The 24,930-nt window shown below is 42.3% G+C and overlaps 1 protein-coding gene across 2 annotated transcripts in view; it reads left to right on the top strand.

Moving 5' to 3' along the window:
• The first annotated feature begins 631 nt into the window (after positions 1-631).
• CRACD (capping protein inhibiting regulator of actin dynamics) overlaps positions 632-24,930 on the top strand; it is a 132,076-nt gene continuing 107,777 nt past the window's right edge. Inside the window, exon 1 of one of the 2 annotated variants that reach the window (XM_056331945.1) lies at positions 632-898. The gene's annotated coding sequence lies outside the window, so the exon portion shown is untranslated. Of the gene's footprint in view, positions 899-1,168; positions 1,650-24,930 lie in introns of those variants that run through there. The other variant, XM_056331935.1, reaches the window with a different exon arrangement.

Genomic DNA, 24,930 nt, shown 5'->3' with positions numbered 1-24,930 from the left:
ATGCTTGCCTAAACTTACATTCTTCCTTTAAACTACCAACTATTGGTATAAAACGTGTGAGATGGCTTTTAGGGTTGACCCAGCGTGGGTGTTCTTTTTCCGTAAGACCCAGTTCCTTTTGAGAATGCCAGGTGGACTGGTCATGGCTGGGCCAAAAAGTTACAGACAGGCAGGATCCAAAGCTGTACGGCCCTTTTGTCCAGGGAGCATCTGGACCTGAAGAACCGGCTGGCAAAACAGCTTTCTCAGCAGTGGAAGATGGTTAATCACACGATCAATTTGGTTCAAATAAAGTGGCAGAGTCTGGACGGAATTAAGAGCAGTGTCCAATTTTACCGCATTCTCTTGGGAAACTGGGGAGACCAGTGTCCAGCACCGTAACATCTTGGCGTAGGCAGCTGAACTGGGGGAGCGGGACCCAGCAGAGCCGATGCAGCCGCCGGATTTGGAGGTGCGGGGGAGAAGGGAGGCTGCTCTCTGCGCTGCTGTGCTGGGCAGCCGCTGATGTTCGTTTTGTTCCTTGTAGTTCCTCCCATTTTTTGGTGAACGAAGGGGATAAGCGCTTGGCTGGCTGCAGCACCCGCCAGGCGCCGCGCCCCGGCGCTGGTCTCGCTGTGAGCCGAGTCCCCGGGGCGGCGGGTCCCCCCGCGGCGGGGGCGGGGGCGCGGGACCCCGGTGAACCCGGCTAAACCCAGCCGTGCCCCGTCCTCGCCGACAAAGAAGCCGAACGGTACCAGTCGGCGGGCGCCGGCCGGGATGCGGGAGAGGCGCCGGCGCGGGCCGGGGCGCGGCGCTGCGGGGCGCCCGTGAGCGGCGGCGGCCGCCTCCGACGGGCTGGGCGGCGGCTGCGGCACCGGCACCGGCGCGTCCCCTCCGGCGGCACGCGGAGGGCGGACAGGTAGGACCCTGCCGCGCGCGTGTCCCCGCGCAAACGCCGTTGCGGAGCCGGCAGCGGGAGGGAGCCGCGCCGCAGCCCCGCGCCCTCTGCGCCCCCAGCCCCTGCGCCCCCAGCCCGGCGCTCGCGCTCCGCTTCGCTCGGCGCCGGCCGCACCTGGGGGGCGCCGGCCGTGCGGGGCCGCCGCTGTTGCGCGGAGGGCGGGGGCGTGCGGCGGGTGCGGGTGCGGGGCCGCCCCCGGGCCGCGCTGCCCTGCCCTGGCCGGCCGTGCCGCTGGGGCTGCGGGCGCTGTGCCGCCTGCGGGCGCGGGGGCTGCGCGGCGGGGCGGGGGCTGCGCGGGCGGCCGCACACCCCCGCACGGGAGCCGCCACCGGCTCCTGCCCGCCGCCTTTGTTCCGCCGAAGGTGCGAGGGGCCGTGCGGGCGGTTTTCCGAAGGGGCTGCTCGACCGCCGCCGGGGAATCCAACGGCTGGACCCGGCTCCGTCCAATTCCTCCCGGTTTTCCTTTGTTAGCGTTTTCCCGGGGAGTCCTGCATCCTTCCGGCTTTGCCGAAAAGCAGGAGCTGTCAAGGATGACTGGTTCACACGATGCTTCTCCAGAGCGGCATCGCTTTGTTTGCGCTCCCGTAAGCCATTGATCGCACAGCGGCCGGCGCGTTTTAGTGAGCGATGAAATAAACCTGCTGCTTTCCACGGCTGAAGGGCAGCGGCACATCGTGCTCTTCCTCACCCTGCACCTTCACAGCCGGAGCAGGTAAGCTATAGGGGTGGCATTATTCTGCATGGGAAATTGCTGCCTTGCACAGTCTCTTCAGTTAGAAAACGTCTGGTTTAGGACTAGAGATACGTGTAACACATTTTTTTCCCTATGTCGTTAAGAGATTTTTAATGACTGAAGGCTTGGTGTTTGTTTGTTTGTCTTTTTTTTTTTTTTTTAATTAAATTTGCTGGTATTGCTGTGAGTCGATTACAAATCTGCTTCTCTGTTGCTGTAGTACAAGAAACATTATTATGCTTCTACTCTGTCATTTTAACTGTAAAAATGCCCAGTTAAGAACACAGTTCAAGAGATAAATAGAGACCTGGAAACCACAACTGTGCATCCTGAAAATTTAATATGCCTGATAATAATGGCAGTGAAAGTGATCTGCTGGGTGGTGGGGTGGGGGATGGGGGCATGGAGAAAGGGAAGAGTAATTTGCAACCACAGGCCTAATAACAGATATTCTGTCAATAATAGATATATAGATAATACAAGTTAGTTTATCCCTGAAGAGATTTTCTGTACATACCTTGAACAGTGTATAGCAATTGCACAAGAAGAGCTCTTTTCCAAGAATCTGAGCTGTTTAAGCTACCCGATAGCAGTAACATGTAGCAGGTCCTATATTTTAACAGATTAAAGAAGATGAACTGGAACCAGAACTGACTTTTATTCAGTATTTAGTAATGCATGCTAGAGAAATTCCCATCACCGAAATAATTCTAATTGTGTCTTGCATAGACAATTAAGTCTTTTATTGATATCAAAATACTAATCGTTGGGCATTAGTGTTATTGTGAATTTCTTCAACAAAGCCAACAATATATTTTAGTCCAGGCAATAGTGAGCAGTTCTGCATATAGCTTACTTTACGTGGTTTGAGTCCAGGTCAGGAATTATCAAAGTGACAAATCCAACTCTGCTTGGCTGCTATCCATTTATCAGATTAGAGATCGTGTTTGGTTTTGAATATTTCATTGCAACAATGAACTTGAATTTAACACTCTGAAGTGTATCAAAACTTTGTATCAAAGTGATCTGTATATTTATTTATGTCCAAGTTTGATGATAGTTACAAGAATTGATTTGAAATCTTTATTAATTAATATGGCACGGAGCAAGGAGGTCGCTGCTGGTTGGTATTGGGTCATTTTTCTCCAATAGGAAAATGTATCTCAGAGCATCCTGTTCTAGAATTAAGGACGCTTTTTAAATATCCATTTGGGCAATCCTGGATTTTAGAGAGAAGTGCTTCACACACGAGCGATGATTGGGTTTTTTTCCTATATGCTGTATAATGGGATTTTTGAAAGTGCACTGGTGTCAGACACAGTTGGTGTAAAGTGTGAATGTCTTGCTGTGTTCTGTGCTAAGACATTGACTTCCCCGCCCCAAAGTTTGTTCCTTACAGGTCTTACTATTATAGGTCTTACTTTGGTCTGTTTTCTTGCAAGGGTTATGCAGGTAGTAGCAGTGATGAATTGGTAATGCATCAGGTAAATTTATTTTTTTTTTAACATCCACTTCCTGAAAACTTGAACAATATTTATTTACTTTTTAAAGGGACTGTTGCTTTGGTAATAGTATCTCATTTTAGTTGCAGATACTAAAGGCAGCCTTTTTAGTTTCACACTTCTGATTACAGCTGTCAGAATAACTTTCATGGTTTCTCCTGCTTTGTTTCTTAGTCACTCTGAATACTATTTTGCCAGGTACCTCAGTCGCTGAAAATTGACATATCTGTGTGAGTAATGTAGCTTAGGGTTATTTCAATTTATACCTACATTCCTGCTGGAGACATGTCAGGTAAGCTCTTTTCAACTAAGGAGTACATGGCATAATCAGTGTTGGATGAAATGTCATGATGAGTTTATGAACATGAATATATTTGCTTGTTGTTTTACAATGAAGTCTAACAAACAGAATTTTTATTTAGAGAGCGTAAGCTTAAATGACTGCGTTCTGGCGTTTTTTCCTCTCAAGCCAAAAGACGAATTTTTTTCTTTTCCATTTTCTGAATTATTCATGTTTGAAATAGCTGACTGATTGTTAGGAGGGATTTTTTTTCTTCCCTTGCACAAAATCAATGCACAACCTTTATTCCGTAAAAGTCCAGATAAAAGCCTTATAGCAAATATGGATAAGCCTACCACTGGCATGCTAGAAAAGTACAACTGATTTCTTTAGAATTAAGAGATTCAGGGCAAATGAAGTTGCATAACAGCTTCCATCAGTGTGATGTAAATGTTGAGATGCTCTAAAGACCCATATATTGTCATTGATCCCATGTACTGGAGTAAGATTTAATAACGTTGTATGAAGTGCACATTAGAATAGAATTAATGGGTTTCAAATAACGTGATAGAAGGCAACCTAAAGTTACAGTCTCAACTTTACATTAGTGCTTCCACTGGAAGGGCCAAATTCTGCTCTTTTTTACAATCTATTATTTAAATCAATTAGTGATGAATAACAAGTGTGTTTGTTTCAATGGAGACTCTGTGAGTTCTGTCTTTAGGAAACAATGAGATGCTGTGTAGGTCGTATGCTTTTTGTTTCCCATTACTTCCTGAAGCTACTTTCACTCCTTTGATTCTCTGGGTTGCGTACCACATGATTTTCTTGTTTTAGAACTAGAATATGTTTTGTCAGAAACATGCAGCATTTACACTTACATTGATGAAGTCTTACAAAGAAATAAATTTGACTTGTAACAAATAATATTTAATTAATACTCTTCAAGAGCCAGCGTGTCACGTGGGCTGAATGACAGTGATTTGTTAATTAAGTTCGGTGGGAAGAAAAATGTAAAGATCTTGCTGCATATTTTCCTGGGTAAGTGGCTTATGCTGCAGTTGCACTACACATTAAATGAAGATGATTCAGATGCCGCTATAAATGTATGAAGTATATAAATACATTTTTAAACATAGTTCAGTTTCTCCTGTATATATGCATGCTGTATGCCAAGTTACAGAAATACAAGTTTCAGGCCTCTAATAAGGCCATTTGAGAAAATACTGTCATATTCAGCTGATTTTAGTTCATGGGACCAAGTGATGTATCTAAGTAAGGGTAGTTACAACTTTTCTGTTGACTATCTTCATTTGCAATAACCAAAACATACAGTCAAACCTGTTAAGTCAAACACTTCACATCCCAATGATGCTTTGAAAGGGGTAAGCTTATAATTTTAATACCAACACATATGCAAGCTTTAATTTCTTCATGTTTATTGCCTTAAGAAAAACGATGTGAAAGTGGTCTGAATAGGTAAAAGCTTTCTTTGTGCTTTAGGGTCTGAGCGTGCAAAATGTTGTGCATGTTGCTGACCTGCTTGAACATCTTTTTCATTACTCAGTATGTTTTGAAAGTCAGCAGTCAGATTTGGGCAGCTTCATAAAGCAGCTTAATCTAGTGATTTGTGGTGAGACTTCTGTAGGAGGATGCTGCACGCAAGAGATTACGTTTATTGCTAAAGTTGAAATGTGGAGGGAGTGTAATGAAAGAATTAAAGTGAACTGAACCGTACAAGATAGTGACTTTCATGTCACTCTTCAGAGAAAGTTCGTTTTCTTCAAAGTAACATGCTATCTTTCTCTGTGGCCTTTGATAAAGACACATTTGAAACATTTTAGCATAGGGGGGGAAAGAAGGGAAAAAAAAAAAGAAAAAAAAAAAAGAGGTACAGCAGTGGTCTGGGGAACAGTTTGGCCCAGAAGAGAAAAATAGTGATAGAAAGCCCTGTGAATCCATAGTATCTGTTGTTGCACACATGATATTGTTGGGTTGGGTGCCACCATCTGCCAACAAAATTGAAATGTCTTCCCCATTGTAAAGGCTCTTTTCCGTTGCTTATAACTTTGCCAAGTTTTAAGCATGTGGGCTGTAGTTCATCACATATCCTTATGACTCAGGATAATTTTTGTTTTAATTCACCCAAATGGTTAATTGAGAATTAATACTCCTTACAAAAAAATAATAAAAATTCTAAGACCTTTTGGAACCAGGGTATTGTCCTTCTGGTTTGTATCTAGGCTCCAGATCCTGCTAAGGCAGCGTACTATTGTCAAAGATCTGCATTTTTACTGTCTTTATGAAAACCTGCTCAATTTTTCTTTAAAGATGTCTTATATCTTTAGAGTACTGTAGTTTTTACACATTCACCTGTGCAAACTTTAGCAAACAGAATGGGAGATTACATGTTTATCCAGTACTCTGTACTGCAGAGTATTTCAGACAGTGATCTCGGTGGTGCTGGCTACATCTGCAGTTGACATCTGATTGGGGAGGAACTGTGAATATACTGGAGATGGAATTAAAATTAAGTTGTTCAACAGGACAAAAATAATTGTAGTTATCAACTGTATAAGGAAGGGTTTGGGTGGTAATTCTTTAGAAGAGCTGTGGTTTACAGTAGATTACTTGAAGAGTTGCTGTAATACAGACAAACACTGTATTGTGATATATATATAGCACGCCAGCGTGGAAGACACGAGATGTGATACTTCCACACTGTGTAACAGTCCTCCTCAGCTGTAACACCATCCAGCTGGGGTGTACACTTCAGGAAAGATGTGGATGAATTGGAGAGAATCCAGAGAAAAGGAATGAAAATAATTAAAGCTTTAGGAAAATATGACCTCTGAAGGAAGGTTGAAAAGCCTGGAGTTGTTTCAGCTCCAATGAAAGAAGAGTGGCAGGGTGACAAGGCATGTTAACTTTGTAATGTCACAAAGCTATTGTGAAGCAATTCATGCCTGTGCTCAACCAGATGATGCATAATGGGTTCAGCATTAATGAAACTGAAGCAATGGAATGGATTACTGAATTGGGATCCTCAGGATTTTGACATAATTATAAGTTGTTTGAATATTAGTCAGGAACAACATAAATACGGTTGAATTCTTTCTAGAGCAGTGTGGTGGAACACCTTACTCTGGGGTCTCTTCTAGCCTTTATGAATCCTCAACATCTCTGCTCTCTGGTGTTGATCAATCGTACCTTGTCTCCACACAAATGTCGTGGCTGGCAGGATTGCTTGTATGTGATGTCTCCAAAGTGGGCAGGGGTGTGACCAGAGAGGTTCAGAATTTTCTCTATAATCTCTTGCTTAGGATCAAGGCTGATATCCACTCCTCTCTTCTTTCATAGTGGTTCCTCTGCTGGTCTTGGGCAGAAAGTATGAGGGTCAAAGGGCTAGGTGGCTTTGGGAGGAAGCTGAGATCCAGGCAACATAGGGAAGGGGACGAATGGAGGGCATGGGTACACATTTCACTAGAAATTGCGCTATGTGATGAGTAGGATAGTACACGAACACAGGACATGAATGTGAAGGGGAGCTAAGACTTCATGGCAGATGACTGGGACTTGGTAAAGAGTAGGCCAGGGGTCCTCAAACTTTTTAACCAGGGGGCCGGCGCACGGATGCAGTGGCAGGCAGCCATCTGCGGCTGCTTGGTTCCCCCCCCAACCCCCGGCAGGGGGGGGGTGGGGGGGTGCGTCTGTAAATACCGCGGGCCGTAGTTTGAGGACCCCTGGAGTACGATATAGAGTTAACTAGTAGTTGGAAAGTCTGGTTGCTGGCAGAGACTCTCAATATACCAGAAGCCTTGAAAAGTGCAAATTGGGATTGTGAAAGTAAGAAGATGACAAAGAGCCAAGACAGAGGAGATCACACAACTGGGAAAGTCACGTTGGAGACTATGGGGCAGAAGTAATTAAAGGTTGGAAGAAAATGGCAAAGACTTTCTTCTGAAGATTAAATGGTCTTCTAAACCTTAGCTGAGAACCTACAGTTGTCTTAGCATTTGGGCTTTGGGAGATCCATTATAAGTGGCTTCTTGGTCTTTTCAAGTAGAGAATGACCACCTGTTACTGCATCAGCTGTTCTGTAATCCCAGATAACAGAGATCAGTGCCTGGGTTGTAAAGACCATACTGCACCTTGGTGCTCCTGGTTTTTTTTTCAATATTTTCCTGCATTTTTCAAATTTTTTTTTTATTATTTTTTTTTTTTTTTGGCAAAGAGGATTGCCAAGTTTGCAAGTGAAAGAAAGCAATGCTGGGACTGAAGTTTCCTTTAGCCTTTCTGTATGTATTTATTTTAACTCAATCTTTAACGTTATTACTGAATTTTCTTTTGCTCACATAACCCAAGCTTTACCAAGTGCAGAGAGTGGATCTGCCCTCAGTGTGAATCACAGCTGTGTGCTGAAGGAAGCTATGATCTCTGGCATCTGTGGCATTTCTTGCGGAAGCAGGAAGATATCTGGTGAAATCGAAGCAGGAGGTGGCTTAATTAAAATATTTTTCACGCACTCAAATGAAAAGCTTAGCTAAAGGCACCAAAAACTCATTAAGGCTTGCTATTGCTATTCTCACTTTTTAAAATGTTTGGGGTTTTGCTTCAGTGGGTAATAGTGATGTACATAAAAGACCAGGTCCTAATTCCCATCTAGCCCAGTGTGAAGCGTTAGGACCTCCCCAACCCTTGCAAATGACATGAAAACGAGCTGCTGTTTATGGCAAGATCGAAATACAAACTTTTGCTTCCCATGCTGCTTCTAGTGGCAAATAAGGCACTTTTTCATACTTTACTTTAGGAGAAATCTTGTACTTGGACTTCACAGAACTATCAGAGTACGTAAATTGCTAGAGAAAGAAAACGAGCCTGATTTTTCTTGTTCTTTCAGGATCCTGTTCCAAGCTTGTTAGATATTTTGCAGTAGCCTACGCTGGCCCATCTGGGGGCTATAATGATGAACGGTGCCATACTGCTCTCAGCCCAGAAGCTTTGGCAGTCATTGCTTCCTCCGGTGCTCGTGTTTGGAGGAAGGACAGGCACCCTCAGCTCGTATGTGTGGGTTTCGATGTTCTTTGCAACCACCCTGTTCTAACATCCCCTGTTGACAGTGCAAGGGTGGATTGTATTAAACAACCCTGCTGTGTTTTTTCTGGTGAGTAGATTAATCTTTCAACCACCCACACAGCCTGCTGGATACTGTCACAAGTTACTGGGGTCTGGTATCCCGATACCAACACCTGATATTTGACAAACTGCATGCTTTGGGTGATTGTGTTTCCTCAGATAAGGTGAGGGGAAAAAGAAGTAGGTAAGCTTTGGAACACACAAGCGTTTCTTCAGATGTGAAGCAAAGGCTCTGTTTAGCCTGGGGTTACATCCCTTCGGACACCTGCCTGCTGGAACACCCTTTCCAGCAGTTAAACGATGGATTCCCGCTCACCTTTCCTGGCACGCTTGTGATGGGTTAACGCCAGCCAGCAACTAAGCCCCACACAGGTGCCCGCTCACTCCCCTGCCTGATGGGATGGGGAGAGAATCAGAGGGGTGAAAGTGAGAAAACTTGTGGTTTGAGATAAAGACAGTTTAATAGGTAAAGCCAAAGCTGTGCACACGAGCAAAGGAAAACAAAGAATCCATTCATCACCTCCCACCAGCCTGGAGATGTCCAGGAAGGCAGGGCTCCATCATGCGTAATAGTTACCTGGGAAGACAAACTGCATCATTCCAAACATCTCCCCCTTCCTTCTTCCCCAGCTTTACATGCTGAGCATGACGCCATACAGTACAGAACATTCCTTTGGTCAGCTGGGGTCAGCTGTCCCAGCTGTGCCCCCTCCCAGCTCCTTGTGCCCCCCCAGCAGTGAGCAGGCAGAGGTGAGGGGCAGAAAGCCCTTGGCTCTGTGTCAGCACCACTCAGCAGTAACGAAAACATCCCTGAATTATCAACACTGTTTTCAGCACAAATCCCAAACATAGCCCCGTATTAGCTACTGTGAAGAAAATTATCTCTGTCCCAGTCAAAGCTAGAGCACATGCATCAGGAGCCTTCCCAGCCAGAGGCTGGGTCAGTAAGAGGCGGATGCGCTGTAAGCCAGCAGTGCCACTGAAATAACTTTTTTCTCAGCCCAGGAACTATTTTACATTGTCAGAATGAAAGACAAGATGAAGATGCATTTGTGACTCTGACAGAATGCCTAATGCTTTTGTTTGTCAAACAGAATGGTGGCAGTGGCATTTGTTGCTAGACCACATTTTGCGCCATTTTACCTGCAGCGTGCCTGTTTACAAATTGCAGCTTGACTGGTTTGAGAAACCACCCTCCATTTGCTGTAGTCCAGATCCAAAACCAGTACAGAGTGATGCCATTTCAGCTCTAGGTGGCTCTCAGATTGTCTTCCAGGGTATCTGTGACAATGGCTGTCCATTTTCAAGCATGCGGGGTGGCTCTTCACTCTTACAGCAGTGACTGATCAGCGACAGGCAGTTCTTCTGGGCTGGAACAGTCTGTGGCTTTGGTTCTTTGATTCTTATGGTCACACCAAACATAAGGAACACCTCGTCTCATGGTGCACTGCAGGCCAGGCTTTCCAAGTATTGTCCTAGGCTTGACGACTGGCAGCTGACCTGGAGATAGGTCCACTGAGGACCAAAGGACATACTCTGCTTACTTTACTTCGCTTACGCTTGATGTTTTGTCTGCACTGGACAAGACAGGAGTTTATGCTTATGCGAACGTGACTGCATACTTAGGTGAACTTTGCCATGTAAACAGATTTGCCAGTGTTACATTTGGCTTTGTACTGTCATGGCTCAGAAAGTGTTGTGGTGGAAGGATGATCACAATTTTGCAGTCAGATTTGAACTCTTGTTTTGATTACGGGAAGTCCTGTCCAATGTTGGTAGGAATGCTTCTTCATCCCTCACCCTCATCTCTTCTCTTGTCAGGAAATTATTGAGACTCATCAGATCATCAAACAGCGATTTTTGTCTCACAGGCTCTGTGTGGTCCAGCAGACGATCTGAATCACTTCAAGCCAATGGGCCACGAGTCAGACAGCATTTTAAGAACTGATTTTTGGAACTGAAATTTTAAAGTCAGTCTTGTTTTCCATGGAGACACAGTGGGATAAGGAGTGTGCTGCCCACGAATAATGTTGGAGTCAAAGGTTCTATTTTTAACCAGAGTTTATTTACATAAGTGCACTGAGTATGTGAATGTGCATAGAAGACTCTATACCCTGAAGAAACTCTAGTTGCTGGTGAGCAACTTTCCTTTCCATCTCCATGGATTGTCTGTGTTTAATATGTTCACATGGGGTCCTAAATTCTGTGTTCTTCAGTTAGGAGTTTTAACTAATTTTAATTAAATCCAATTAATAGAACTGCTTAACATTATGACTGACTGGAGTTGACAGTTATGTTTTAAATATGTCAATATCCACATAGCGTTAAGTTGGCTCAAAAAAGCAAGCACGGATATTTTAAATTGCACACCCATAATTAGTGACTATGTTTTTACCATAGTTTCATGTGTGTCTCTACTTCTGCCAAATAGCACAAGAACATCCCTCTTGCTTCCAGGGTGTTCTGCAGTGTTGACTCTTCCCATCAAGATTTGTTTGTCCCAGGGGTCAGTCTGTCTTACTGGCTCCTTTTGATCTTTGGGAGCCTTTAGCTCTCTGAGATTTACGCTATGTGGTAGTGCTGCTGGTGGCACAGGGCACAACTGACTGTGGGCGTCTAATCGCACTTCTCCTGGGGACCAGCCTCACTCAGTGTTGCCCAGCCACACTGAATTGCGTATTGAATTTGTCATGCACATTCCTTTTTGCAGAACTTTATTGCACGTGGCAAACATATCCTATAATGGGCAACGGAGTCCAAGCGTCCAACCTACAAAAGCCCAAGCAATGTCTCTCAGTTATACGCAATCGGCTCTTTACAGGTTGTATCATGGACTCTGCTGCTGGTTATGATCTTTTATTGTGTAGCTCTTACAAATTTCAGTTGAACACTTTTGCCATGTGCAAACTACTGATGCAAGTTCCCTGCATTAGTAGCACCATTAAGTCTTTTCATGTTATGTAGCTGTCAGAAGGTGTCATGCTTATCTTGCCCCTGCTTCAGTTGCACAGCTATAGCAATTAACATAATTTTATCTATTTTCTGTATGGAGAAAAATATGTCCTATAAATTATAAATATTTATGTACTGTAGGTCTGCATCTAGATCTGCATCTGCACCTGAAGCATACTGATGGTACGCTACTGGCTGCACTAGAAAGGTTGGTGAGGAACTGAATCATTTGATCTTCAGAGCAGAGCATAACCACTCTGTGACAAATCAAGCCTTCGTTTCTAAACAAGAAGAAAAAATCCTGCCCACTGTCAGCTTCAGTTTTTCTGTTCTCTAACCTGTTAGTACTTATCTTATGAGCAATAATGATGATTTTAAGTAATGCTGTGGGTATAATATCATGTGTGTTTGGGTATCATTGGGCAAATTCGTGCAGTGTTTTCCCTTTTTTGGTCAATCTGAGGCTGTCAGGTAGATGTCTCCTGGTCTTTATAGCTGCTGTCTGTAATTCACTTTACTCTTCGTCTTATGTGTTTTCTTTACTTCGGCGGTGAAGGCCTCAAAGTTAGCCAAAATATGAACATTTTTATTTTTGAGAGACAGCTAATATTCTAAATACCTGAACTGACACATTTAGGATTTTCAGAAAAACTTCATTTTAAAATAAAATGTTTTTTTTTTTTAAATTTAAGATAACCCTAACTGAATTTTAAGGAAATTGTACTAGATTCCTAAAGAAAAATGGATTTCCTAAAACAAAACCGGAATCCCAACCTTCTTTGCCAGGAGGCAAAGAAAAAAAATAATCCAAGAACACTATTGACAAGGCCTTTTTTCAATACTCACTCCAGCTTGGCAGTACTCTATGATGTAGTATACAATACTGAGCTCATAATTTAAAGCTCTAGAGCATTATAAGTTCAGCACTTGCAGACTATGAAGTTGCTTTGCCCACAGTGAAGCAGAAGGAAAATGGGGATAATAGGGGAAACACCCCAGGAAACTCTTTGGTTTGGCTTTAACTCTTGTCATTTAGTAAATCAATTGAATTCCCTTCTATCCTGTCTTCCAAATGAACAAACAACGCACACTTCCCAAAGTCCTGCCTTTTTCCTTTGTTTTTTTTTTTTGTTCTTTTTAACTTCAAAGATACAAACACAAAAGGAATTCTAGCACTAATATATTTTTTTTTCAAATGTAGAGTCTACATCTGTGGTTCTAATTATTTAGGACCTTTTAAATTATATAATAATGTATTATTCAAATATTATAACACAGTAAACAGGTGTGTATATATAAATACACAAGTGTATTGTTAAATATAATTTAATGAATAATATAAATAACGATTATCTGGAATAACATGTTAGGGAAATCACTTCACAGACCAAAATTTCACATGCTGCCGCTAGCCTGCCTATTCCTGGTTCTGCCGTCCCTGTGCAAATACCAGCCTTACAACACCTGCTTAAAAGGCACCTCACTGCGCTGCCACCCCACACTGCTAGCGCTGGGAAAGGAGATTTTGTCAGGGAGAGAGATGCACCAGTGTGGGAGCAGAGGCAGCAGGTGCAAGGTTTCACTACATGGTCATCAGTGCTTGCAGGAGGTGTGCCAGATTTGCTTGAGGAAAGAGGCAAAAGGAGTGTGTATCTCTGTTACATACCTCCGAAGTGAGGTCTGCTAAGAGGTGGTGGGGTCAGCACAGCACCTGGCAACCCGTGAGTTACTCTTCTATGTATGTTTCCACTGCTGTTTCTTGGAGAGCCTCAGTGCTCTCACACCTGAGAGATTTGGTCCAGCAGGGAAAGCTGCTGGTGCCAGAGTTTCAAGAAATAAGTAGCTGTACCATCATGCGTAGACCTGCAAATGGTGGCAAGGCAAGCGTGCTTGGGGACCGGTGCCGGGAAGGTCTCTAGCGGTGTTTAATCATTCAAAGAATTATCTGGTGACCTTCACGTGTGCGTTTTGTATGTGTTTGCTTTTGGTCTCGGTGCTCGGGTGGATGGAGCTTGTGCTGAATTCTGCCTCTGCTCTTTGTGCCCTTGGGGGCAGTGGTGCCAGCTTTGCACTTCTCAGCAATTAATTGCAATTACCCATTGTCCTCTTATCACTTGAAATTTTCAACTCTTTCCTGTGATTTTAAGGCCAGAAGGTTTTGTTAACCTGTCAGCCTCCAAACAAAGAGGCCACCTGGATTTCTGCTTTATGCACTTTCCTGACTGCGAGTGTGATATTTATTTTTTTAAGCCCTGTTAACTGTATTTGTAGGACCACGCATTGTTGGTCTCAGCTAGCAGAAAGGAGGCAGCTTGGGCTTTTTTTTCCAAACCATCTTTTAAATTTGCAGAAAAAACTCCTTGGTATAAAGAGTTATCAAATTTCAATAATTAAACTATTAATTTTCAGTAATTTATAATATTAATAATATAATAACATGTATTTAGTGGTGTGTCGCAAGTGCTGCATTGTTTAGTATTGCAGTTAATGTGAGAAGGGAAGCAAATAACTGATGTCGGACTTTTCCCAGGGAGGTAAGAAGCTGAAGACATTAATTTCTTGGTGAAACATATCCATATATTGTATTTTTTAATCTTTCACTATATGGGGATGGGAAGCTGTCTTCTGTTTCAATACAAAAACATGAGGAACAAAAGCTCAAAGACTATTTTCAGGCTTCTCATTGGGTGATTTAAATCAGAAAAAAAGAGACTGATTACACTGTGTGCTGACACCTTGTAATCTTCTGGAGTTGGTAACTGAAGAAAGTGAGCTCTGCTCTTCTTTTACTGTTCAAAGGTTGCCCTCCAAAAACATTCCAGTGATGTTTACCTTTGATACAACTGTTAAGCACGACCAGAGACCCCCATGAAGTGGGAAGCAGATGCAGATGGCTGCAGGCAACTGCAGGTATCCAGGAGTCAGCTCTTGACTCCTGATGGTTTTTAGAGCAGGGATGGAGTCGCACCGATACATTGAAATAGCTGCATGAGTGAATCTATAGCTTAAGTGCATTTTCTGTCTTTGTGAGGTTTTGGATTTTAGTAGAGGAATTAATGTCTTATGGCAGCTTTGAGCTTCGGGAAAGCAAAACACTACTGTCATGCACTGCCAGTGACATTGCCAGGAAGGATATTTGAGTAATGTGAATTTTGCAGAATAGTGTTAAACTTAAGAATATAAGAAGACTCAAACTAACCAGTTCATTAATTATTTCAGCATCACTTTCCAGCTTCCCTTTTGACCCTTTCATCCTTTCCCAAAGAAATCTGAGTGTCTCATAAGCTGTGCAGCGACTTTTTTCCCCCTGTAATTACTTCTGCTAATGTTTTATTATTTCTTATTTTTGTATAAATCATCTGTCAGGGATAATACTGGTGTCAAGTGTGACAGCTTGCATGCACAGATCCTAGACGTGGGTGATGGTGGCAGCAATGGTGACCTTTAGCTGAATTCCTCATCAGGTGCTGCAGGAACCTGGTTAGAAGGGCATTTTCCACTTGCGTGGAGGTCTGGCCTCTAGGTAATTTTTGCTGGACTTTCTTATCCTTCACCAAGATCTGGAAGTCTGCTCGGTCAGTTTTGTTAAAATATAATGCCCAAAGTAAATAAATGAAATTGCAGCTGGTTAGTAGGTTTAAAAAATAGGGAGGACAACCTCACTGCGCAAGGTGATGGACGAGAAAGAGGCTGTCAGGTTTGGATGTTCTGTCACCTCCTTCATCTTTCCCATAGAGAGAGAAGTACGTGGGCTTCTCGTGCAGTGGATAGCCATGTATTTTGGTGTATGTGGTCAGGCTGGGGAGTAAAGAGAGTGCAGGCACAGAGGCTGGGCTGTTAAAATAGCAGTTTGCCACTTAGGTGATTCTCAAGGTAACCCTCTTAGTCTGTGCTGCTGAGCCTGGATCCCCCAGATAAATCTATCTTTATTTTACACATGGGGAAAAATGCATGCAGTTACCAGTAAATGACATGATAGCTTTCACACTTAAAATGGCAAAAATTCTGATCTAGGGTATGGGATACATTTCTGTCCCTATGTAGATCCTGGGTCCTGGCATAGGCAGCTGCTGACCCAGTTCCCTGATACACTGTCTGATAAAAAGGCAGAAAAGCCCTGCCGAGCATGAGCGAACGCCACTGCTGGCTCCACCGGTCAGCAGGTTTTATCCTGCCTGTGAAATGCTCTGTTAAGTTTATAAAAGATTAAAAGGAGAAGCAGCACCGTGCTGCACATATATTTGCTTTCTTGTCAGCCACGTATGTTGTCTCCACCTGACTGACCATGGTACTTCTGTTCTTTCTCTGAGTTGCTGCTATTCTTGTAACTTGCACCTAATTTCTATTTTTTCATTTTTCTGATGAAGGAATGCCTAAGATTTTGCTAATGTGCAATACATACTGCCTCATTCTTTCAGCTTTCATACAATCTAGTCTTACTTGGCATGGAGTCTTCTCAAAAAATAATTGGTATTCAATATTTCTATCTTCTACAAGCTGCACTAATATTTTGAATCTTCTCTGGGATTGCAGTGTCATAATGTTCAACGTTATTAATAATTTTTATTTAGCAACAAATAACAGTCCTTAATTTGCCTTGCAAAATATTATTTATTTTCTAAATATTTAAAGAACATTATCAACAGTCTTTAATTCTGCCATTCAAACTCATTCATTAGTATTTTGTATTGTTGATATGCACATCTGTTCTATGCCTAGGGAGATGAGTTGACTTAAAACCAAATCATTTTTCTAATGGAGGAAACTCTGGGCTGATGCTGTGACACTCAGGTTCTTTCCAATGCTTTGGAGTGTAAATAAGTGCTGCACCTCACAGCAGACTTCACAGCAAGGATTAAGGCCAATAAAAACATGCATCTATTTAGAAAGTGGATACTTTTTGGGTTTTTTTAATGTAAAACACATCTAAAGGGGGAATGCAAAACTGGTTCATGTATGAAAGGAATGTTTTCGCTCTATAGGTTACTTGTTCTTTTATATAGGTTATTTGTTCTTTTTCTTCATATGAAAACACTTCGGAAGATGGTGTAATAAAGTGTATTTAGTGCCTAAGGCAAATCTAAGTCTCATTGATTATCTGTCTAGTGCCTGTAGTTTTTGCTCAACTATTTTTTAATGCATTAATACGATACTTAATACACTGGTAGTATGGCTTTTTAATATTGTAACAAGAAATAATCTGTAGGTTAATACATGCTACAGTGATTTGATGTTTCTACCTCTAGTACATTATATCAGGTAACAGTTTAGTAGAGAAGAATATTTCACCTCAGGAAAAATATTTTTTCTCTATAAATTCTAATGTCTGCTAAGGGGATGTTACAATAGAGAGAATTATCTGCATGGAATATGCAGAAAATAATATAGAATGTAGAGAATAATGTTTTTCTCTATAAACTCTAATGCCTGTTAAAGAGATACTAAATTAACATTTTATTATTTCGTGTACTGTGACACATCTTCCTATTCATAACGCCATTTACAATGAGTCCTTGACACACTGTTTTCATGTCTGAAGGACATGCAGGGCATTCTCCCATCAGCATTAGGCTATTTAAGACACACGCTTGGCTTTAGTAGGCTCGGATAATTGTTAGGATAATGTCAGGATAACCAAAGGCACTAGCCAGCATTGCTTTCCAGGCATAGTTTCCTGATCGCCTAAACTATTACCGTGTTCTGTAAAACAGCTAAATATGTATTTTTTTCATCTGTTTAGGTACATCTGTTCCTCAAAGCTTTTTTCTTTTGCAATGTATGAAAACCTTTTCTGCCAAGGTTCATAAACTTAATTAGAAAATCAAGTAGACTCTACCTATCAGATTCTTCCCTCTTTTTCCCAAAAGTAACAGATGGGGTTTTGCTCTGTGCTTATTTGTCCTACATTTGTGCCTGTTTTTAACTATGAACTATTGAATATAGCATTAGTGTCATACCAGTTATTGTCATTGTGCAAGATAAGAAACAACACAGGAATATTTTCCCCAGCAATATAAACTATGTTTTCATTGCTGGTGTAGGTGAGACGATAATTAAACCTTTCAGATTATTTGCAGTTTTCTGTAGGTAAATGTAAACTCTAGCTGGTCTCCAAGTTGGCAGAACACCAAAAAGGAAAAAAAAAAGAAAGAAAAAAAAAAATCCAGTCCAAAAATCAGATGACTGCTCTGGAGTCTCGCTGAGGACCTGGGCTCACAGCTCCAGGCTGTGGGCGCTGTGCTAGGAGGGGCACACGCTGCTCAGTTCACAGCTGGCTGGCGTTGTGCCACCCCCGCTTACGGGTAACTGATCTTAAAGGCTATGTAGACATTTTTGGGGTAGCGCTTTTGTGATTGTCTGAAGTTTGGATCTGTTTAGAAACTGCATCAAAGGGTGGAGGAATTTGGACCTGTGTCATTCACACCACCCGATGGAAACATTTTTTGATCAAAGACCTCTGTTCCGCAGAACAAATACAGAAAATTTGTCCTGATCTGTCCAAAAAAGAGAACCTTTCTCTGTTTATCTGATGGCTTGTCAGGTTGGCGGGTGCGGTGTGAGGGGTGCCATGTGCCCCATAGCCAGGCTCTGCGGGCTCTGAGCACAACCTCTCGTTTGCACGCCCTCCCTGAGTCACTGGGGGTGGCTTTGATGTTCGGATGCAGGCTGATACTCATTGCAAAATGGCAGTCTTGGCTCTTGTGTGGCAAGTTTACCCTAGGAACAGCCACTTACATACATGCTTATGTACGTAAAAGTCCTTTTTGTAACTAACCTCCTCTGGAGTGAAAGTAATGGGCATTTCATTGCCGTAGGGGGTCTGGTCACACTGTGTGCCTGAAATACAGTGCACATCATTGCTGAAAAGCATACACCACTTCTCTTCAGCTGGCACATTTGCAAGGCAGTGCTCTGCTTTCCCTGAACTGGCAGGTCTCCCGCTGGCAAGAGCTAGTGATTTAGGTATGGAATAAGGAAGGGTAATCATGGAGGTTGTTGACATCTGGAGTCAAGGAGAGAGTTTTCCGGTGCGTTGGAAAATAAAACATGGTATAGAATTCTATTATATACTATTGACAGAAGAGCTGGAGTCCTCCTATGCTTGTGTGTGTGTGTGCATAAAGAGCTGTTTTCTAAACATTGCCTTTTTTCTTTCTTATTATTAAGTGGGAAGAATATTTAGTTTTTTTAAAGGTGAGATGTAGATCTCCTGGTAGCAGTGGGCTTCTTGAAAAAGCCAAATTCTCATTAAGAAAGGGAAAAGTGAAACCGTTATCACATGAAATAGGTCTGCTGTCTCAGGCAGGAGTTGTAACTTTTTCTGTAACTACTAATTGCTAAAGCACCCTGAAGAATAATGCTCACCCAGATCTGTCTTCTCCTGCTTTAGAAAAAGCCTTTCAGAAAAGTTGGTGACAGTTTGATCTAAGAAGATACTTTAAAGCTGATTTAATTGAAAGGTATCATGAATATTTTTATTTCTCCTTTAGCTCAACTTATTGAAGTTGTTTTATAACAGATCTAAGTTACACCAAAGGTCCATACACTGTTTGTTACGTTTTTCCCTTTCATGCAGACAAAGCCTATCTATGTGTAGACTGAAGAGCAGCAATGCAACAGACTTAATGCCCAGTGGGGAATGGCAAATGCCTCTGGGACATTAAGTTAACAGATGAGGAATACCAGGCTGGCCATGACCAAGGGCTGACAAATGCAGAACTGTGGGTTAGAGTCGAATGCTTTTTTATGTAGTTCTAGCTTTTTCACACTCATATAACTTAAGCAGTTAACCACTGTGTTCTTCTGCTTGATTATCTATGAAAATATATGCAGCGATATCTGTACTACTTCAGCTGGTTACTCAACAGTTTGATTACATTGTTTAATGCCTTTGTGCTTCTAGACCCAAAAAACCTATATGTCAGTGGTGTATAAATGGCATCCCCAGAAATAAATTTCTCTTGAAGACCTATGTAGAAGCAGAGCGGATCCTGAAGATGTGCTTGTATCTTGGGTTATATGTTTGCATATGTCTGTGTATGCACGTGTTTAATATGCATGACAGATTTGTTCTGGTGCTGTCCAAAGCCACCAGCGTGGCCACTAATAACAATGAGGTTAGAAATGCAGTGTGCTAGACCAGGAAAACACAGGTTTCTCTGATCAGTATGAAAGATAAAGAGGCTTGACTCAGATAAGAATTCTGTGTTTGTAGATTAAAAGGGATCTGATCCTTGCTAGGACCTGCAAGAAGTGATGACTTAGTTATGACAGTCCAAAACTGAAGTTAAATTTACTGTCTAAGATAAACAGGAGGTCACAACGATATGCCTGGGAGCAAGAAGTCAGTTTTAGTTATGCTGACCTCAGGCTGAATTTGTCTCTACAAAAAGGACACAGAAGAGCCAACTGTGTAGAAGCTATTTTCTTGCCCTGCTGAAGGATTCATGAGTTAAGTAAACAAATCTAGATTAAGGCAGAAAACTTGGAGCACCAACTTTGGGCCTTAAACTCAGAAGAGCATCAGAATTTGTGAAAACTAATCCCTAGCTCACTTATAAATTAATGTCTGTATGGGAGCAGGCATTCCCTCTTCATATCTTTGTAACAAGCCTGGTACATTTTCCCACCTATACAATATTCTGTGATAATTTAAGGGTCGGTGAGTCTTTGCCTTCTATTTTTAACAGTAATAACAGTAATTTATTTATTTTTTGCTCAAGAATTTCCAGTCAATGGAAGGTTAATTCAAACATCTGTGCTTTAGCTTGATCTCCACAGACCTCTTTCTGCCCTGAAATGGTTTGCAATGCTCCCCAGCACTTCAGTGGAGCTGCGTTGCTGTCTAGTATAAAGAGAATCTTCTCCCAGTATGATGCATCTAAGTGTGGCTGGACTAGTGAAACACTCCTTTTTGCTTTTTAATGCAGGAGACAACCATCTTTTAAAGTATGTAATGCGTAAGACAAAAATGTGAAAAGAAAATGGCGCAAGACAACAAACAAGCAGAGTCACAGAAGCTCAGCTGCCCGTTGCAAATGCAGAGCTTTCAAAACGGTGGGGAGAATCAGCAGACTTTGTAACTTGCATCATGAGCTGTTACTGGGTTTATATGACAGTTTTTGTGTTTAAGTGAGTTGCAATGCACTTTACATACTGTATGTGGCAAACTCCCAAATCTGGCAGTGGCTGTTTGCAAATGGAGTTGACAATATATAATGTCAGAAACCAGTCTGGGTGTTGAAAGCGGCTATTGTGCTACTCTAGACAACAGAGTAAGTCAAGTTACTCTGGGGCATGAGACTCTGCGCTGTATGACAGGCTGGAATATAAATAAATACATTCTGCAACCCCAAGGAAAAAGTCACTGTGCCGTTCATATGGACTGCAGACTTGAGTGGGAAATCAGTACAGGCATCAAACATGTATGATATAAAAATGAGTGTTTTCCTCTTGGTGGTCAATTAGGTTGTTCAAACCTTATATTTGTGTAAGACTTTTAAAAGGCAATCAGACTTACTCAAGAATTTACCAATATTGTCAGTTTTCTATCCAGAGAAATACAAGACAATTTTCATAAATTATTTTTAAAATGTTACATTCGGGTGCAGATTAATAGACTGAAATGGCTATTCTTCCACAAAAGGACTTTTTACAAAGGAAGCATGCTGTCTATTTTGCAGTGGATATGGTATCTCAGAGTTCCGTTGAAAATGCCTGCTTATATGATAGAGAAAAGGGAATGTCCTCGTCTTAGAGTTGCTATTTGCATGAGTTTCACCATGTATGCAACTGAAGTCATTTATCAGGAACCAGGCACTTCGAAGATAAATGTAACTGGGCTTTTTGCTGCCTTGATTGCAGTATGGTTAGTTTGAGTGCTGGTAAGCACATTTTAAGAGTAGGATGAAAACAGGAGTGGGAAAAGAAAATTGCTTTTCTGTCCTTGATTGCCAAGCTACCAGCCTTCGGTAAGGACACAATAAGTCAATATCTATGTTGCAAACCAAATATCTGTCAAGAATTATTCCAGCAGTAACATGCTTCAGCAAATGTGGAAGTTCCTGGCTTTTAAAAAGTTGTTTAATAGAGCCACATAGTGTCATAGCAGTGTTTTAGAGCTGATATTGTAATCTGCCTCTTCATTCCTCCTTTCATCATACCTGCATCAAAACAGATTATTACATGTGATGGAATGGACTAGACCCATGACATGTTGCTGGTAGTCAAATTTAAGACCAGTTCCTAATCTAACCTTCTTAAAACCAAAACATCGGTGTTGCACCTTTTATGTGCAGTGAAACAGACATCAAAATGCAAGAAAATAACAAATGTTTGTGAAAACTTTACTTTTCTTGGGGAAAATCCTTCTAGTAAATCTCCTGTGTACTTTCGTAAGGAGTAGGATAGAAACCTTGAACAAGTGCAGAAGGACAAAGATTTAATTAGGTTATCCTGTGCATTTCAGGTTTTATAGCGATTCTTAAGCTCAGGAAGCAGAGGAACAGAATTCAGCATGGAATACAGTTGTGGTTGATTCAGGAACATGTTAACCAACAGTTATTTAGAACATAAGTTTTAAACTTTATTTTTAAAGACGAAGATTTTTTTTTCTTTTCTGGATACTATGATATAAAATCTAATTCTATAATTTACATTATACATGTCAAAAGATTTGTAGAAACTGCTAAGGAAAGTTATGTGTGGAAGTAAAGAAGGAAACGGGTTCCTGGAGAAGATAAAAGACGACTTTTTGTGTGAATTTTTAATATTGTATACATTTCAGCTCGGTTCATGATTCTTTTCAAAACTGTTGCCTTAACATGACACTGCTTTCTTTTAAATAGACGTTTTAATTCTGTCTCAGCTGTCATTAGTCAGTCCTTATGAAGTTGTTAGTACTTTATACACAGGAGCCCTTTTTCAGCAGTTGGTTTAGCTGTGAGTCTTGTTCAGCACTGTCACCGTGAGTGGAAGCTTGCAGGTGCAGCTCCAAGGGCTGCAAGGGGGTAAAAAGGGCCTTTTGCTCTGCTTGGTTGGCTGTGGGAAACAAGGGGGTTCATGCTGCTTTGGCTGGAGAAGGGATGCCGGAGCAGACAAGGCTTGGAGCTACCCTCCTAAACAACCGAAACTTCTATAAACCAATGCGTGCATGGCAGCGATGACCAAGCACAGCTGGTTTGCTCCATGGTCGCCTGTGCAGGTTTCCAGCTGATGGGAATATAGGGTTGCAGGACATTTTCACTGTTAGTATAACAGGGATGTTCCCCCTTCCTTTCAGCAAGGAGGTGAACCTCCTCGTGCTGCTTGGGTAGGAAACTTGGCTGAACTGCTACCTCTGTGTGCTCTGCTCTGTACCAGCCTGTTGTCAGGGTCTGGGTGGTGCCAGAAGTTTTGAACGGCTGCTTCTGTGGCCAGGAGCACGGGCATGGGCAGGAGGAATGCTTTCTATGGCAGAGATGAAGCTGGCATACCTTGATAACAGAGGAAGGTCCTACTTTGCAGAGAGTGCAGGATACCCTGCCTAATGAGAAGGTATTTGGAAATGTTTGTTTTCTTTGTAGATTGGGCAAATCTGATATTTTTGTCATTGGTGCCTAGTCTAGCTGAACACTGTGACTGAGGACACTGTGTCAAGGCTCCAGTGGTCTGTCTACACTAGTGCTACACATCAGTGCTCCTGTGCTTCTGCTGCTGGGCATGGTGGGGTCAGCAACTGTGGATGCTTTCTTAGAGAGAAAACTAGATCATAAAATGACATACAGGTCAGATTTCACATTCTGTGGATTCTTATATCAGTCTGCTAATACATTTCCCCGTTTATATTATGAATTGCTTAGCATTTGTTGTTTTAGGCAACATGTGTAAACAAGAAGCATTCAGAGCAGTGAAGCAGCTAATGTAACAAAAAGAGGCTGCAAAACAAGTAAAGCTGGATAAAGGGGAAAAAAATCAATGGGGGTGTGTGTGGGGGTCCCTTTTGCTGCAAATATATACTAGCTTGTATAATAGTTCTCTTCAGATGAAGCACTATTCATGTCATGAATAGCCTTTTCAAGTAAATATGGCTCACTGGCATGAACATTGAGAATTGCTATGGCTGTCAGCATCTGTTCTTTTATGCTCAGAACAATTTTTCCATCAAACATTAGAGGCCAAAAGGATTTTTAACTATGGTGTAGCACTACATTGTAATTTTCCTACTACAGCCAGTCTGGCAATGAAACTTTTCAAGAAGAAAGTAAAGCAAGTAAGATTGGTTGTATGAATCCAACATGACAGAGCTCTTCCTCCACAATGCTGTTAGCACAGAAAGCATTCATTTTGTAGAACGACACACAGATTTTATGTAAATAAGGGGCAGTTCCTTCAGAACAGATGTTTAATACTTAATGAAACTACTTTATCACCCTGAAAAATGATTTTTTATTCTAAATAATTGCCTTACTGTGGTTGCCTTTGAAAATGCAGAAGTCTATCAGCAGCATTTAAAAGAAAAAGTCATCTTTGTATGTGCTTTTTAAACAAGTGCATACATCGTTTGTGCTTTGTTTCTAGCACAGTCTCTGCCAGCATCTGTGTGAGCTTCACCGAGGAAGCATCACTGTGGTGTTTGGAAGCCGATTCTGGCCACCTCTGCTCCTCTGTAAAGCCTTTGGGTGTTCTGTTGCAAAAGTCCATGCAGAAGCCAGATTTTGCACACGAAGCAAGCCCAGTCCTGAGCAGTAAAGGTGCAGTATCTGTTTTTACTTCTTCGGTATGCTGACCCCCAGTGAGGAGGGGAATTCCCTACAGGGCAGATCCAGTGCTCCTCACGCTTGGCTGGGGTGGGTGCCCGAATTACGAGAGACACGCTGCCTCCCTCCCCAGTGGTGGGAGGCTGAGATCTGTTCTTTGCATCCAGCCGGGGAGGCAGGTAAGATGCAAAGAGGCTGAGGTGGCAGCGAGCAGATTTGCTCTATCCTGGCTCGCTCAAGGGATCCGCCGCGCTGGTGCGGGGATCGGTGGCATGAGCCTTCCGCCCGCCTTTGGGGCTGGTGTGGATTACACCTGCCTCCGTCTTTGTCTCCAAATCATAGATATTTCTGGTGCCTGTTGCCAAGGCATCCTAGCAACTGTGACAAAAATAAAGGTGGGTGAGTGCAAAGCTTTTGCTAGAAAGTGGAAGAATTCAGCGAGGTTATAAAGCCCTGTTCACTGTAACGCTCTCTGTCAGCTAAAATTCCTGAAGTTCCAGAGAGGCACAGGCACAGAGCTGCCAGCTGCCTGGGCAGAGAGGAAGGATGTTGAAATAACCACGCACAACGTGAGGGGAGAAGTCGATTTCTAATGTTTTATTTAACCAAACCCCTTTTCCACAGCAGAATATTTAAGTGGCATCAGTGGCAGT

Source organism: Falco biarmicus, chromosome 1 (genome assembly GCF_023638135.1).
Source record: "Falco biarmicus isolate bFalBia1 chromosome 1, bFalBia1.pri, whole genome shotgun sequence".
NCBI classification, from domain to species: domain Eukaryota; kingdom Metazoa; phylum Chordata; class Aves; order Falconiformes; family Falconidae; genus Falco; species Falco biarmicus.
This window is presented reverse-complemented; position numbering and strand designations above follow the sequence as displayed.